Source organism: Corvus cornix, chromosome 1A, assembly GCF_000738735.6.
Source record: "Corvus cornix cornix isolate S_Up_H32 chromosome 1A, ASM73873v5, whole genome shotgun sequence".
Lineage (NCBI taxonomy): Eukaryota > Metazoa > Chordata > Aves > Passeriformes > Corvidae > Corvus > Corvus cornix.
The window spans coordinates 25447453-25465954 of NC_047057.1; the positions used below are offsets into that span (position 1 = coordinate 25447453).

The following is an 18502-nucleotide window of genomic DNA, read 5'->3' on the forward strand; positions in this document are numbered from 1 at the left end:
CACCGTCTACTCCTGTTACTACAGGCCCTGTCCCCATCTTTATTGCAGGTCCCCTTTAAGAACTGAAAGGCCACAATGAGGCCTCTCCAGAACCTTCCTTCTCCAAGATGAACAACCGCAGCTCCCTCAGCCTTTTCTCATAGCAGAGGTGTTCCACTCCTCTGATCATTTTTGTACCCCTCTTCTGGACAGGTCCAAGTCTTTCCTGTGTAAAGGACCCCGGAGCTGGATGCAGTACTCCAGGTGGTGTCTTATGTACTCCCCATGAAGCCACCAGACATGGCCCAGATGGCTGGCACTGTGTGCTGTGCCAGGACAGCCTGTAGATACAGCGACCGTAATTGTGCTGAGACAACTGAGCAAAAGCACTGGTGTATTAGAGGCCCGTGAGAAAAATGTTTGGACTGATGGACTGATGCCCATTTAACTGAGGCAGCACAGAATACGTGAATACGTTGAATGAATGCTGACTACTTGCTTTTTATGAAATAAGAAGTGTATGTATTTGGTTAATAAAATAGAAAATACGCTTTCCAGGAATTTAAAAGAAAGAAAATTTTAAAAATATGTTATGCAAATACACTAGTGAAGAATTTAGGAAAGGCATCTCAGAAGACAAGAATAAATACATAACTTGATCAATTAAAGAAAAAAAAAAAGACACTAAGACTTAGGCTTATAATACTTGTTATTCCTTTTCACTGAAGTAAAGTATCAGCAAAACTATGAAGTGAAACTAAATGGCTTCCTATTTTCTTGCATATTTAATTATAGATGCTCTTTACCTTCTAAGGTGAAATTGCTTCTTTGTATTTCCATAATCTGATTCTATCCTGATCATCTATTTGATCTTTACCAGATCATGAAAAACAAGCAGAAGAAAAAAACATTTCCCTACACATAGGCTGTCAAGGTATTAAAAACTACTGCTTCTGGATTTCATATCCAGAGGTTTCCTAGACACCCTCCATTATTCTGTCCATCTTTGATGCATATGTAGTGTGGTCAACTTAATGCTGCTATTGAAAACAGAATTTTGCATTTCTCAAATGAAAGCAAAAATACAAAAACGCCCAAATATTGCATCTATGGGAGTTTTTTTGCATTTAATTTCTGAGGTTCCTTTTAGGGAAAAAGTCCTTAAGGCAATATAAGCACTTAATCCAACTCAAATACTAAAGAGGACATAACCTTTTAAATCATCTTAAATATTTACGATGCCATAAGCTCTTAAACTTCCTGGAATACTTAGCCTTCCTTAAAACCTCACAGTACTCAAAGTCCCTTGAGCAACGTAAGCACCTAAACTGCTTCAAATCCTTTCAAAGGACACAACCTTTAAACCAACGTTGTGTCTAATTTTTAGAAATATTTTTGTTTCTTCAGGCACAATTCTGCCTGGTTTTGTCCACAAATCATGTAACTATTCAAGGACTATTCACATGCTTCCCTTGACACAATACTTCCATCTGATGGAAGGCCTATGCATGAAAGATATAAAACACCCTGCCAACACTGGGAAAGTCAAGGCAAGTAATGCAAAAGATCCCCTTGGTCCAAAACCTGGCCAGCTTCAACTTCACTAGAAGTGAAGTAATAGAAACGCAAGACAGTGACCAAAGCCTTCACAGTATCGTGTTCGTATCTCTACATGATGTCTGGCAATGAATCACACTAGGTTCATTGTATTTCCCCATTAGCTTATGATAGCAATCAAGAAATTGCAAAATTGACATCTTCAACAACAGCAACAAATGTGATCTCTGGATGGCAACCCAGCACTAAGTACTAAGAATACAGCCGGAATACAAGCCACACTTGTAGTGTAGAAGTACTCAGCTAAAATATTACAACCACACACTGCTTCAGGACTTTAATCCTTCACGATGATGTCATGTCCCCGTTCATTTTCTAACCTGATTTATTTTTTTAACAACCATTCGGTGAACTTAAGTCACTCTGTTTCCTTCCTCCATGAGCCCTTTAGATAGGTCTGGAGGGAGTGGAAAAACATTTCTGAGTAAAGCAACCTCACACACAAGATTGAGAGGCAAAAGCCCCCTTTCCAGAATTTCCCCATTCAGGCTTTCAGCGTTTCCTTATACTCTAGGAAGGGAATCATCTGTGTTTACGCTGAGCCTGGTGAGCAACTACAACATTGTGCAAACACTATAAAGTCCACTTTACCAATTTTTTTTATTTACTTGGTAACATTATCAGTTGGTGTTAAATATTTGATTGCCACATCCTATAGTGGTTGGTCTAACACTACTGAGAGTTAATGGGTATTTCATAACTAATGCCTTCCTGTCATTCAGTTAGTCTCAAACTGGTTTCCCTAAATTGTTACCAACTCTTCTTTTTCTCCTTTTCCTGGGTATCTTTTACATATAGTTACGAACTGCCTATTTCCTTACATCCCATGTTACCCAGTTCCACCCATGAGTACAAAAAAATGTGCAAAATTTTCAGCTATTTGCGTAAGCACAACCATTTAAGAAATAATGCTAAAATTAGTGGAAGTTTAAATTGTTTAACTGCAGGCTACAATGGAAACGTGTTGGCTTTTCATAAATATAGTAACATAGTATTTGGTTTTTTAGCTTTGGCACCTGTGGCATTTGAGAAGCAGCATCTTACTAGTTCACAGTGTTCTACCAAAGTAACTATCTACTGGCTCAGTTTGAAGAGCACAGGAATGGGTAAGTCATTGTCTCAGTGCCATACGTATTGCCATGGGACCAGAATATTGGCTGATGGGCCAAAAGCAGACTTTGATAGCCAAGAGCTCATAAATCATGTTTAAATGTCCAGTGAAGACCTACAGACACCAGCATGTAGCAATCTCCCTGACAAAGACTGACTAGGATAGAGAAACACTAGAAATGCACACAAAATCAGAAACCTGGGCACAAAGCAGTGAGACTAAATGCATCATCTTTCAGGCAACAATGAGAGTAGTATGTACTACAACCAATGCCTTGTCCAATGAACTACTTCATCAAAATTGCTGCTATCAGCAATACCCCTCACTATGTGCTGTACTAAATACAGCACAATATGCATATACTTTTGTGCGTGCACACATGCACACGTATGTGTGTGTATATATACATACAGCTTATTACAACACAGAAAATTATAGAAGGTTACAATGGAAAGATTATCAAATTTGGCTTTCAATATTACCTTCCATTTTTTCCCTAACTACTGATAAATAAGGTGTAACTTCGCCACTGATTTTTTTATCATATAACCATAGAAAAGGGAGTTGAAAATTACAGCCCTCCACTGGTCATCCAGTTCTCCTCTTTAAGATATCTGTCCAAAGTGTGCTTTAGAAATGTGAATAAAGAAGGTGGAATCAAAAACTCCTAAGAACACCCTGTAAATGATAGTTTCAATAGAAACAGACTAGGTAAAAACAATTTCTCCTTCACCACAGATTTAGACAAACAAAACGAAAATATCCCACTGGTCACAGAAGTACATGTGATTATGAGAAAACATTTTAATTACAGAAGAGATGTGGAGATGGGCAGACAACAAAGCAACAAAGAGACCCTCCACAGTTACAGACTCTAAACTACTATCTGAGCAAAAAATGGAAATATTACGTTACTCAGAAAGTTACATGAAAGGGTGGGTTTTTACAGACTTCTTTATGACAAGGATCCCCATGGTCTTACATAACTAAGAAGACATCAGCATTAGGAAATAGTAGAATCCAACAAAAATGGCCTTGCACAATAGAACAGCTGGAGCTGAACACTTTACATGCATGTGGGATATGCTTCAAGATACTTTACTTCATACTAGTGTATAGGTTTGGTACATTTTTCAAGTACTTGCCCTTGTTTAGCTTCATCATCAGCAAGGTTCAATGAGAGGCTGGTCTATCCTGATACTTCTCAAGTGCAGTCCTGATTTGAACTAAAATACTAAGAGATGCTGCAGAAGCCAAATAATACTAAGACGGTAATCATTCTTGTTCTAGGTATAAGACCACATTATTTTTGTTTTCTATGGCAAATTTCTTCTGCTGTGGCAGATTTATATCTTTTCTTCTTTAGACAACTGAGTATTTACAGCCATATGCAGGAACTCAGCTTAATAAGCAAACTCCAGGGGCAACTCGTTGGCAGACAATGAAGAGCTTTGTAGTTTAACTGTAGGGCTTCAAAATGAATTTCTCCAAAGACACGGAGGTCTCAACTTCAAAATACCCAAAGGCTTCTATTTCATCATGAATTGTAGAGGACTTTACAGTAATGTATGCATGTTAGGGGATTTAGAATGATAAACTTCAACATGCATGCATCAAACTACTGCAAAATCAAGTAAAAATCTAGAAAAATTTGATCAGAGTCACTGATTTTTGCAGGTGAAAAATTAGAAGTACATGCTTTACTAACATATGGCTGGGGATTGTTCATATGAGTGCTCAGTTTCAGATAGTTCATCTGGAGCCCATCTTCCCCCATGTTCAACATTTTCATCAGAAACAAGAACTGAGAGATAATGAACTCTTGGGGGAAGGTTGATGACCTTGATTCTGCTCTCAATAACTGTCTCAGAAACCATTTATCGTATCTTGCAAAAATGCAGGTATAAGATGCACCCTGAGAATCAAAATACCATTTAACTGCTCCACTGAAGAGCTCTTTCTCCCTAAAAGACCTGATGACAGACCATTTTTTCCCCTGGGCTAAGATACCAGCTAAAACTGTGATTCTTTCTCTGTCAGAGTAAAATTAGGGGAAGGAGGTGGAGAGAAAGGGGATCACATTTTAGTTTTATTCCACTGATGCTGCCGCCTGTCAGTAAAAGATGAAGGGCTGAAATCCCATCAGTCTGGATTTGCAGATCTGAGGATGAAGAATTAGTATTTTTCTGTTTTTGCAGAAAACTCCTTGATGTATGGCTCCATTATTGAATGTTAACAGCTTCAGTTTAAATTACAAATGAGGTTCTATTAGCATAACCCGTACTTGGTTTCTATTTAAAAATATGATTTTCGCCAAAATTGTGTCAGTTGAGAACCTAAATGTTTTCATTTGTGCCTACAGATAAAGGAGAAAAGCAATTTTACATTTCACTAACTCAAAATATGAGGTCTAGAATGGTAAAATATTAAAGAACACTTTTAAGATACTGTTGGTATCTCCTTCAACAGGAGGGGCAAGAGGTGAATGAATGGTGTTTAGGAATGGTGTACCAAAGGCAGACATAAACAGGCAGCAGTGCTGAACGGGCAAAACCCAAAGCATCTTTTACAATTGTCTCTCCAAAACAATTTTTTAAATAAGATTATTTTAAAAGCCCTAAATTGCAACGTGAAATAACTGTTTAATTAGCTTTGTTTAATTAGCACCATGTATGTTTTCATCAAAACACACTACACAGCAGATGGTTTCTGCTCTTATACTTTTCAACTATAGTGCTTGTGTCTCACCCTTGAAAAGCTGTTTTTGATTAATGTACCTCCTACCGACGGTTTTAACACATAAAAATATGCTGGTTTTCTGACATATACATGCATCAGCATATCAGAACTCATGAAATTGTTACTCTAAATGGCCAGGTTCCAACTGCACTGTTTGCACAACGTTATCTTCTGTAATATTACACAGCGCTTCAAGATGTACAACAGCAAAGAGAACCAACAGCCTGAGCCAACTATCACTGCAAACAGCCAGGCTGTTTGGGAGGATTTTGGTGTTGGAATGCTTATGCTGGAGTTACTGTCTGCCCAGACCAAGTCAATCTGTTTCTCTATGCCTTATGATCTCCATGTGGAAAATACTGACACTTCCTGAATTACCTGTGTGCAACAAAGGTACAGTAACCAACATACCATAAAAATGAGATGGTATTTCTGCACTCAACCCACCCAAGTCTTAGCAGTGCTCCACAGTGGGTTAAGGTGATACTTAATTCATTGATGTTTTCTATAAAGTTCTTTGAAATCCTCAGATGAAATGCAGTGTGTTATTAATATTATCACATGTTATGACTTATGCCCCAAAGGATCTCACCATGCTTTGTTAGCTGTATACAAGAATCCCTTTATTATCATCCAAATGCTTCTATCTCTGAAGCGTAACAGTGCAGCTGTTTGCCAATAGACAATTCTTTATAAACATTTACTGATCTTATATGAAGAATATTCTGTTCCACTACAAATGTATGTTTCACACCATTTCCAGTTCCTGAACAGCTAAATGCCAGTGAACTGTAACTGCACACAGGATACCAGACTCTATAAAAACGTCATTTTAGCAAAAGGCATCTGCTTAGCTGGCATCCTTATTTAGCCTATCATGCAGCTTTCACTCACACCACAGGAAAGATCTCTCAAATCAAAGTAATACGACTCTACCTCTCACAAAGTAGAAAATGAATGAAATTGACAGTCAGAATGGCTAAGGTCCAATTAATTGATGCTCTCAACCAATTCAGGAATCTAATCCAAAATCCTCTAGAGAAAAGAGACCTTATATAGGCTGAAGAAATGAAGACATGCTGACAAAAAGTTTCCTTTTCTCTCTTCCTTGTTTGCAACTTGAGACAAGATGCATAATACATAGGTAGTTTTAGAAGAACTATCAATACATACTTACACTTTCTAAAAATGCCTGCAACAATCAAAACATCTTTCCCTTTTCCCTATTTGAAACTTCAGGTTGCTTTTAAATTTTGAGTCAGAATAAGAGCACGATAGGAACTTGATTCACTTTCTACATGGAATGGGATTGAGCCCATGTGAAATTTTCTATTATTAAAAAGCCCCTGCTGACACAGATGCCTATGCTGTGGAAAAAACTCTTCTGTTAACTTTGATGCAGTCATTAATGTGTTTCTTGAACAGATACTCCTCAGGTTTCTATACTCAGATTCATTCACTGAACCCAGATATTCTCAGCCTGCTGGATCTCAGTTTAACCCTCACACAGGGTTAGGACAAAGTGTCATAAAATGTATAGTTCAATAAAAATAGGCACAGTTCTTCAGTACTCAAACATCCTCTGTTTAGTGGCACCTTGGCTGAACTGCCCTTTTCATTTGCTCCAAACTAGGGTCTTCTGGGTTTTCTGTGATAATGCGTAAAATTCCATTCAAAACTAAGTGTTCTTAAAGTTGCAGAAGGATAGGAACAATACAAACTCAATCCAAATAAAGTCGGGCAATCTCATAAGCTTGAAAAAAACAAAGCCCATGAAACTTGTTTCAACTACAAAAAGAGACAGCTTGCCAGCTTCAGTGAAGCTTTGTGTATTTACCAGTGAGAATCTTGGCCAGCAAGTACTGATGTAACAGTGTTTCTAAGGGAAATATTTTGTTATTGTTTAGAACACATAACTTAGTGATACTGAGATACAAACATTGGTCAATGCTATTTTGTGAAAATATTAGAAGGAGTAAGCAGAGAAAATAAAAATTATTAACATGAGGTCATCTCCATTCTCTAAGCACTTTCTTTAGGCCAATTTACAAGCACTCTTTTTAAAAACAAATCACTTCCTCAGCCAAATGCAGATTCAAGGAGTCAGTATTTGCTGTAGTTTTACACTAGAATACACGCATGCTGCAACTATGCAATACTGAATGAAATGTGCCACTTTAAATAACAACGAAAAGATGGAAACAAAATGAAAAGAGACCCCTCAGGTACAAAATGTAATGTTCAAAGCAAAATTACAACTGAAAGAAAAGTTTTATACACCCCAATAAGGGTTAATCAGTCAACCATGAGCGGAAGTACAGAAACAGTGCTTACCATAAGCAGTCCTGTGCATTTCTGAACAACAGGACAATTATAACTGAGACCATCTTTGAGGCATATTCAACTCTTGTCCATAGTCTCATCACAGTGATGTTAAAAACATGTATAAGTCTAGGTAAGTCTAGCCCTCCAAGGTAATAATTCAAATACATGGCAATTAGACACAAAAAGACATCTAATAATAAATTACACCACAATTTCTATGTCATATGCCTACATTTTAGCTAAAAAGCAAAGAGAGCTAGCATACATCACTTCTAATGCCTTTTAGACACATTCAACTATTCCATGGCAAGAAAGTCCTCCCCACATACAGCCCATACCTATGAAAAGTGGGACTGAAGGAGGTGCTATGCTATTATACTGGGTTAGCCAATGTAGTTGCCATTACTCAAGTATAGACAACAGTTTAAATTACTAAGGAAATCTAAAATACTTCAATACAAATGGAAAACAGCATTTCATCACAATCTCATTTAATAGAACACATTATCAATTAGTTGATAGTAGAGCAAATTGTTTCAAATTGGAAAGCCACCTAAATTCTTGCTCTTAAATCAACTAGAAGTGCAATTTTGTCTGTTATATTAGCACCAGATTTTTTCAATCTTCTGTTGCAAGCTAAAAGGCAACAATGCCAGAATTTCATGATACATCTGTTTTACTAGCTTATTAGAAATCAAGTAATGACAGAGTTAAAACATTTGCATTTCTTAACCTAGAACCCAAATGTAAGAAAACACCCACCATCTATTGATACTTCATCTTTAATATTAAAATGGGGCTTGAAATGCATTGCTTTAATGGTAACACACAATATCTAAGAGATATGGAAAATGTCCTTTTAATAAAATTGTACGTATCACCATAACCGTAATTATTTTTTAAATAATTTTGTTTACTACTGTGAGAGCAGGATGCTCTTGTCAATGTCAGTGATAACATTTCTGCCTCTTAAGTCTCAAATTATGTCACATGAGATGGAATTTATCTGTCTTAATGTTTAATACAAAAATTAAAAGTCTAAATTTGTGCCAGTCACCTTAGGTTGCTTTTATTGCCAGTGACAAGAAACAGGCATCTCTAAAGAAAGAACTGTCTCATCTAAAGACAGAAATAAAAAGAGTCTATGGGAATCCTCCCCTAGAAGTCTCCATCTCTCTTCACTGACTAAAGAAGCCTATGGTGACCAGCTCAGATTTATACTACCTATATTTTTAGATGGCTAACATCATGGGAAATTAATCCCACTCTTGACACCCTTCTCAAATAGCATTTGGGAAAATTAAGCATAAAATGCAGAAAACCAGAATTACCAACAAGTGTAAGAATCAAAATACTCTGTCCCAGAAAAATTCAAAAAACAAGACCCTCTTGTGAAAATAGCAGGGGATCTGTAAATTTGAAATGTCATACAGTGTTTGATCTCCAAGCCAGGACAGACTCAGTCATTTCTAGAAGATTAAGAATATACAGGGAATATTTTCAGAATATGCTGACAAAGTAATATGCCTCTTCTGAGTATGAGTAAGCAGCAGTTTTCAAAAGCTTATAATTCAGCGCAAGAAGGACAGACATTCAGAGGCATGGCAAAAGACACATCTTATAACCCATTAAAGCTTCCCTTTCAAATTCCAAGTCCATGCTCAAAAGCAAAGAAGAGGTCACAGACCTTTTTTTAGTCCGTTTTATTTTCCATTTTCAGGAATGATACACCCATCTCACAGAAACTTTTGCAAAGACATTCAAACTATAGCAAAACTGTGGGCAGAAAATGTCTGCCAAATTAATTGAAGTTAAAATTCAAGAAAGCTGGCACTTGAAGAGAGTCCCTTTCTCCTAAGTATTTCAAAACACAAGGAAGCCCCTCAATCACACATTCATAGAAGATAGAAGGCTATGTTGTGAAGTCTCACTGTACATTTGCCGAGGTTTTACATGTTTGCCTTGGCATCCTCTTGAATTATGGATTGCCTCAGAATGGCCATTTGCAAGTAACTGAAAACAGAGCTTATAATGAAATTCTTAAGTCACTTTATAGGTCTCATTGATCTCTAAAAACACTTCAGGAAGACAGCTATTTCTATTGCGGATTAATGGAGCTTGCCTGCAAGGCTTTGTTCCTAGTTATGTCTTTTTTTTTTTTCCCAAGCACAAAATGATACTAAAAATGTATCTTTCTTGCCATGGATCAAGTGAAAAAGACGCTATTTTTAAACATCTTAAGTCCCCATCATGTGACTGTTCACATCACGTGAAACCTGGTGTTAATTCAAAGCTAGAAGATAATTTCACAGACTTCAATGTGATTTTCATAGTTATAATCACAAGTCTTTAAATATAATTTAGCACATTTTAGAAAGCTTGCAAATTCTGCCACGTCTCATTTTAGCCAAAACTTAAGGAAAATACTAAACTGAACTAAATATTTAAAATAGAAATATTTTTAAAAAATTAATATCATAAAACAAAATAGCAGAATATTTCTGATTTTGCTTACCTATAAATATCCCCAAAATCATAGAATAGCTGAAATTGGAAGGGACCTCAGAAGCTCATCGAAACTAAACTTCTGATCAAGAAGGGTCAGATGCAGGAGGCTGCTTGTCCCTTTGGGTTTTGAGCATCTCCATAGATGGGGATTCTACAACCTCTTTGGGCAAGCCTCTCCAGTGTTTGACCATCCTCAAGATAAGGAAGTTTTTTATATTATGTTTCAATGGAAACATAACTTAATAATCTGTATGCAGTTTGTACCCACTGCCTCTCATCCCGTCACCAGGGGCAATGAGAGAAGTCTAGCTCTGTCTTCTTTACACCCTCCCATCAGGTATTTACTGTGAGAATGAAATGTTATTCAGTATTTCACTGTTCAGGAGACAAGGATCTTGTGCCTAAATTAGTCCAACCACTAACACCCAACCTACATATCATGTTTGGTGCTATACAAAATTAGGCTAGCATCTTCAGAATTCAGAAATTATGTATGTATATATGAATTATACACTATCATGCCTGCACTATAAATCACAATAGAACACCTGCTTACTTTCTAGCCACTTATGACCATTTACTGGTTTTGGAGACCTGAATTTTAACTTACAAAGGACACAAAAGACTGCTCTATCACAGTATGAAATGCACAACAAAACAGTAGTTCCCCATTAGATAATAAGTAAGGGTGCCTCACACACATTTTTTAACTCTTATAAATGGCAATGCACTAAAAATATCTATAAGGTCTGAGACTATAGCTCACCAAGGAATTTAAGCTGCAGAAACTAGCACAGCTGCTGTCATGTGCTCCCCCACACTTTTAGCTGCTAATTCCCACCCCCATCACCCTTTGTACCAGTGACAGCCCTTGGACAGCCATATGGAAGAAGGCTGAGATAAACCCAACTGAAAACAAAACCAAATAAATAATTAGCTATTTTCAGTCTGATCCATTCTCCAAATTTATCAACAGCTACACTTGCTGAGTGAGGGAGAATGACAATATGGGGAGGAGAAAAGAAGCTGGCACTGCATCTTACACAGACGTGCCAGGTTGAAGTGTTCATTGAACATTTAGGCTAAAGCTAAGCAGTCAACACAAGCTACTCAGCGTGTAAGCGCATTACTCAGCCATTGCTTTCAGAATGAGCTGGATTGGCCTCTGGAGATGCCTGCTTCTCTCCTGAGGGAAAGCAGAATCCAGAATGACTGAGATACAGCTGCTTAGTTTCTATGTATATAAATTAACCAATGTCTAGATGAGTAGAAAATGGTAGAAAAACAGGTTTTTGACTCTTAGAGCACTTCATTCCCATTAACTATTGCCATTTGGAAAAAAAAAATTGTAGCATAGCTTACCATCACACTAACATCACACTAACATCAAAAGGGTATGTATTTTCTGCATGGTCCACAAATTTTTTTCCTAAACCATATTTTACATCTATAAGCAATACGTTTCAGTGATGGGTACTGTATTCCTCCCACAGGGCGTATAAATCCACAGCAGAAATATAGCCACAGTTCAATTATAAATCACTTACATCTCTTCAGAGTCACTTTGTCACTATGCTGTGCTGTGGGAAGGGATGGTCTTTTCCTTTTTGCTCAAACTGGTCCTCCTTCCAAAAGCGTCTGTCACGTCTACAGCAGATAAGGACAAAAGGTCCTTAACTTTCACTTGAAGTTATCTAAGGGTAAAAAGGGAAAGGAACACAGTAAGTGCAAGCGTCCATATTGCGTTTTACAGCAAGGTATTACAACCATCTCTTTAAAACACACACGTCAGTGTCATCCTTACACATATGTACTGCACACTGAGGAAAGAATCCCACACACTTCACATCTTTCTTTCCTTGTATGAGACACATGAAGTAGTCACTACTCCTAGAGCAGTCACTTGCTTCACTTCTGAGATTCATAATAACAAGATTGTATTACTTTGAAAAAGCAAGTGTACAAGTTAAAAGATGGTTTCACATTATTGATTATTTATTTTGTACCACAAAGACACTGTAAATACTTCTGGCTGGGTTCAAGCAGGCAATCACAATTTGTTGAGCACAGTCTCACTAGAAACCATCTTGGCTAGCCAATATTGATAAACATTCTAATCTGAATCTTCTGTTAAACAAAACAACTCTCTACTGCACTACATCTTACCGCTCAGAAAGTGAGACCTGGGGTTTATGATAGATAGGTCTCATTGAAATTTCTTCATGGAAACTTAAAACTCACCACTCCATCAGAGTCAAATCTATAAACTGAATGTTAAAAATTATTGAGAAAGGAATAAAGGACAAAGCGTAACATGTCATTTGCCACTGTATTAATCCCTATCTCGAAAAGCATGCTCCACTCTCTTGTCCAGCACAGAACAACACAACTAATTAGCAAAGGTTCAGAGAAAAAAACATACATGATCAAAGGCTTAAAATAGTTTCCATATATGAAGAACAATTCAGTACGCCACCAATATCCAGACTGGAAAAAAGCTGACTTAAGGAAGGGCATGATAGAAAACACAAAAATTCTAAAGATGAAAAGACTGCACAGACATTGTATGCTCCCTATCCTTTGAACTCAAGAACTGCCTAATAAAAGCCAAGTTCAAAAGAAAAATGGGAGTTTCTTCTCCCCAAATTGTGTGACAGAACTGTGAACTTCTTCCCAAGGATGCTATTTATGCAAGGAAGTTTCATAAGTCAAGAGGAAGATGGAGGTATCCTTGGAAAACAGTCACCACTGGAGGTAGATGACAGCGTAAGTGAAACATTGGTCTGAACCAGGATAACCAGTCCTATCTCCTTCTAAATTCACTTATGTTAGTGCTAATTCAACAAATTTTATATCCATTTTACACTGATCTATTCACCACTCAAGAACGAGAATTACTGCATTAGGTACACAGGGAGTCTAGTCTTAGTTGCATTTGAAGTACAGGCTAGATCCTTTTGAACACCGAAGAAAATCCCATGGTTCTCTGTACTTTACTATATGCTTAATAAATTTGATTGATTTTTCCAAAACACCATCACCACTGAAAAAATAAAATAAAACCAAATGAGGTAGCAAAGTCTTACTGTAAAGCAGCAGTAGCCTTCCTCTCCCCGGTCCACAGTCCCAAAGCAGCCAGGACAGAGGGCTACAAAGCAAGGTTCTGCTTCTCAAGTTGTTCCCTCGTCTCATGGGTTTGAGTCTAACTTCATCCATGTGCTCCCACTCAGTTCAACACTTATATAAAAGCAGGTCAGCATCTCCATTTCCCAAGTTTCATCTCAAAGTAAACCTTAAAAATCATATAATCTGTATTCCAATATCTTCTCTTTTCCTTTAATCTCTAGGATACAGCAGTGTTTCTGATTTATTTTGGGCAAGTGCAGATCAATTAAAATTCCTTCAGGGAAGCCTTCTGAACCAGCAGAAAGTGAATGACTGTCATCAGGAACAAACACTTTTTGCTGTCATTGACTGGCGTGTCACACTTTTGAGCGAAAAGTATGTTAATTAATTCTATCCATACCTACCAGGTGTACCAAAGGAATATGAACAGTCCTTTCTGCTGTCTTACTAGATACAGATCTTTGTGTCTGTGAACCAAGTATCCCTATATGTAGAGCTGTGCATTGGCACATTATATGAAGAAGCAGCCTGTACTAGCACAAAAAAACATAGCAGGACAGAAATAACTTTGTTCAGACATCAGTATGCAACCAAAATCCTTTTCACAAGATGCATGAATTAATACCCTCAAATTTCACCCAAAACCCAGACATTTTCTGGTATATCTACACACATACCTATTCATTAACGCTCTTTTTAGACCCTACAGTGAGAATTTGAATAGCTTACACTTTTTTTGGCCAGTTTGAAATACTGGATCAAAGTATGTTTACTGTTCAATCTATTCCCCTCTCTGAGAAAGAAGAAGCTGCTACAATGTTTGCTGTTCTATTTGCTTCTGCAGCTTAAATGGCTACACTGAGGATGAAAAGAAATTCACTGTACAGCATGCTAATGATCAAAGACTCATGTACCACTGGCCTATAGCAACATTTTAGGCTACCTCTCCCTTCTATTATTTGTCCAGCTTTTCTGTTTAGAACATTAAGGGTAGGAATATAACCAGACAGCTCAAAAGGTATTCAAGGTCTGTTTGATATCCTTCACATCACTTCGATATTAACTATAAATAAGAGCAAGCTGTACCAAACAAGAACCAAATGTCTTAGCATTGATATATGAGCAAAGACAAGCTTCTAGAAAAATGGCAAAATTTAGAGACATGGGTTCCAGGTATACTAGAGAAGGTAAAATACTATTGCAGGATAAACCTATTGAAAACAATTTGATAGTAGCAATAACAATTCAGAATTATCATCACCACTACTTAAACACTGAGAAAGAACTACATGAGAACAAGTGGGTACCCAATGGCTGTCAAATAAAAGCCTTGATTTTTACTCTTTCCACATGTGGCTTCAAGTTACTATTAACGAGTTTACAAAGTCTTCCCATGAATATCGTCTTGACTCTCTCAAACAAGTGCACATAAAGGGGGAGAAGTTGATACGCATTTATCTCACTTGCAAGTATCAGAAACCAATAGCAACCCCAAAAAATCATGTTAACTAAGAATGCATTATTCTCAACCATTTTTTATATAATTTCACTTGAAGGTTAAATAAGCATTCATGCCTGCTTTAAAAATTTATTCCATATATTCCTTAATTCAATTATACCCTGGTAGAAATCCACTTACATCAAAGATACATGAAGAAGTTTTTACATGAAGAATTTCTTAGCTTATTTTTTTTAATTCTGGAACAGCACAGTGATACAACTAATCTGCAATTTTAAAGACACGAATATATTTCAGAGTACACACATATTAATTTGGGATATTAAAAGCTACACTTACGTGCAAGCTCATACCATTCCCACACATTATCTAAGACACAAAGTAAAAGCTATGCATCATAACATGATCTTATTAGCATAACAGTTACGGGACCTTTTTGGCAATTCATAAATATACAGCTGCCTTACAAAGCCATCCCAAATAAGCACTGATAAAATACTTTATCTCTTGACTGTCATGTGTTTTTAGAGTTTGCTAAAGAAAAATGCGTTATAGAAAAAGTATTTGAGAACTATACAAGGAAGTTTCTTAACTCTTTTGGGATTAATATGATATAAAATTCAGTTTTTGTAGACAAGCATCCTATTAATTTTACTTTCAGTACCTACAGACTATTCGGTGTAACTAAATAAAAAACTAGAGTAGAATGTGGCCTGATATCATAGCATATAAAATCAAGGACTGGATTGGAGTTTTGAGTCTGGTTTGGTTTAAGATTGAACAATATTTACTCTCATTTGTACAGACTGCCTAATGTAGTATTACAATCCTGTATCTTTAGAACCATGTTTATCTAAAAGCCTTTACCCAGAAATCTTACCTCAAAAAACATAAACTCACGAAAATAATTACTGCTTTGTTAATAAATGCCAAAAATATTGTTAAGAAAGATGTATTAAAACAGTGACAAAAGACATAAATAAATCTGTGCTAAAAGTCCCTTCCAGATGATCTGTGGTATCACTGTCCTAATCTGGAAACAAGAGAATGAGTAAACAAGAGATCAACCATGATGTAAATAATTAAAGCAATAAAGGTGTTATATTGCAAACTTCTCTAAATGCTGTGCTATTGAACAGAATAAAGTTTTTTGGTTTGTCTGCAATTTAAGAAACCTTATTATGCTACGATCAAAAAAAAAAATGCTTCAGAAAACATCAGAGTTGGCACTACTTCCCTTCTCCTACATAATAAGAAGAGAAAGCCAGGACAAATTACCTATCAACAGGTAAAACAGTCTTTCTATACGCATTAGTGCCACAAAGATAATCAATAATCTTCCTTTTGTTTTTATACAGATCTCCTGCAGGACCTGAAAAGACACGCTAAAATTTGTAATATTTTAAAATCTATTCCTCTCATCAGTTGTATACCAAGTTCCTCAAATCTTCTGGATTTGGATTAAGAGTTAGATAAATATTCCTCATTTCTCTTGCAGATTTAGTCAGTATTTATTTAAAATATATTGACTAGAAATACAACCTTAAACTGAATTGTAAGAGGACAGAACAGCATGAAAACAAAAGAAAGACTTACGCCTAAATATTCCTTGCATGACTACATGTCCACCACCCCAAAGGAAATGATATACACAAGATGGATGAGAGAAGACACAGGCTAACTAGCTCTACTAGGCAATCCACCAACTAAGATATAATGCTGGATTTGGGACAAACTCATGTAATACGTGGTAAACTGCTGTTAAACCAAGATCCAAGCTTGGGAAGGTTAAATAAATAGTGGTAAATTTGTATAGTACTTCTTGTGGCAAATATGTCTGGGAATATTTACTCCAGTGGGAAAAGTGCCACCTCCTTTCCCCACATTCCTTCCAGCTCTATCTGCCTTTCTCCTTCTAACATTAGGCTGTCATTCAGCACAGGGACGTGCAGCAGGAGCTGAAGAAATAAATGCTGAGCAGTTCAGTGTGATTCCAGACAAGGAGCATCACACACAATTCAGCCCATCAGGGTTATGCAATCAACACCAACACCAATGTGATGGTAGCAGGAATTCAAGTTTGGTTTTTAATCCACCTCATTGCTAACTAGTTTGGATCCCCATCACTTGAGAGAAGATTACTCAATCATGTCCAGTATTGTTACCATGCTGCAGCACTCCTGTATTACTGGCAGGGTGTAAAAGGTTTCTGCAGAGAGACAGATGTGAGAAATTCCGTAAAATTTCATTTGGCTTTTTTTCCCCTCTATTTCTCCTTTTTCCCTTTATCTTCTCTCCCACTATCCTTTTTGCTGAAAACACTGTCCCCTTATGCAGCTCTGTGAGGAACACAACACGTGCATGGAGCCAGCAGGGACAGGAAGACAAGAGGCGAGCATTCAGTGACAGCCGGGATCCATCCTTGTCACCTTAGGCAACGTCAGAACGCGGGATGGGCTTAGGCGGGATGGAGCTAGAGTCAATGATGCTGAAGCCAAAGGTACAAGGGCATGAGGCTTTAAAAACAGATTACGGGTGGTGAAACTCTGGAGACTGTGGCAGGCCAGACAATAGGAGCATATGTTTATTTGAGGGGATGATTTACATTATTAGGCAGAAGAAGGTAGAGTTTAACTAAAAATGTGAACATGCCTGTGCTTGATCTCGTGGACCTGTTTGCTTCTGGGTGCTGTAAATAGGATGACATCCTTGGGATATATTTAAATTCAAAATTTTTCTTCTGAACTTTAGCAGATTGGGATGTAAATAAATGTTCATTTACACTGTGGAGTTTTCTAGGAAAGTTCAATTTATTTTATTGTCATCATTATATTGGCTGGTATATATTTCTCTCACAAAGCAGTGCAAATCTCTTTTTTGAATAACTGTTATTTGTAGTGTCTACTTCATTTCACACATACAGAGCATACAATGGTCTGGAGGTAACAGTAAAATTTCCTGAGACTGCTGCAGCACAATGACTTAAAACACTCTAATCCGGAGCCAAAGCAGCCCTAACTTCCCTAACCTTCTACAGCTCCACCTGCAGACTCTCACTCCTCTCTTGTGCTGACTTTAAAACAGTCCTGCAAAACAACTGATCAACTTTTGACCAAAACATGGTCGTCCTTGCTACGGTAAGAGAGGAGTGAGGAGACATAACATGGATAAGGTGGGATCACACAATTGTGATGTGGCATGGCTTGGTCTGCTGTGGAAGCTCAGCCTGTGTGTCTTGGGGTGTAGACTGACAAACATTTCTTCCAGCGGCAGAGGCAGGACCAGTACTACCTCACCCTTCCCAGCACTGGCCACTGAGCTGTGCCACGGAAAGTATGCATGGAGATACATGGTCAGCCATACCGGGAAACTAATCTAGATTAAAAGTAAACTGGCTAAATAAAAGCTGCTTTCAAATTTATGGAGTCCACCAGACCCACAAAACACTCTGCAAACATTTTTAGAGGTACAGCAATGAGGAGAAGGAACCAAAAGATGCTTAAGCCAGTACTACAACTAAAGAAGCATTTACCACCCCATGATCTGATTAGCCTATGGAGTCCAGCAGTCAAAAGCTATCAGATATCACTGCAGCCTAGCAAGCACCCTCATCCCCAGCTGCCTCCCCCTCTACTCCT

The 18502-nt window shown here is 37.4% G+C and overlaps 1 protein-coding gene across 1 annotated transcript in view; it reads right to left on the minus strand.

Annotated features, from left to right (window-relative positions):
• The window catches only part of FOXP2 (forkhead box P2), a 408353-nt gene that overhangs the window by 334769 nt on the left and 55082 nt on the right, over positions 1–18502 (minus strand). Inside the window, exon 2 of the mRNA XM_039571412.1 lies at positions 11827–11973. The gene's annotated coding sequence lies outside the window, so the exon portion shown is untranslated. The remainder of the gene's footprint in view (positions 1–11826; positions 11974–18502) is intronic.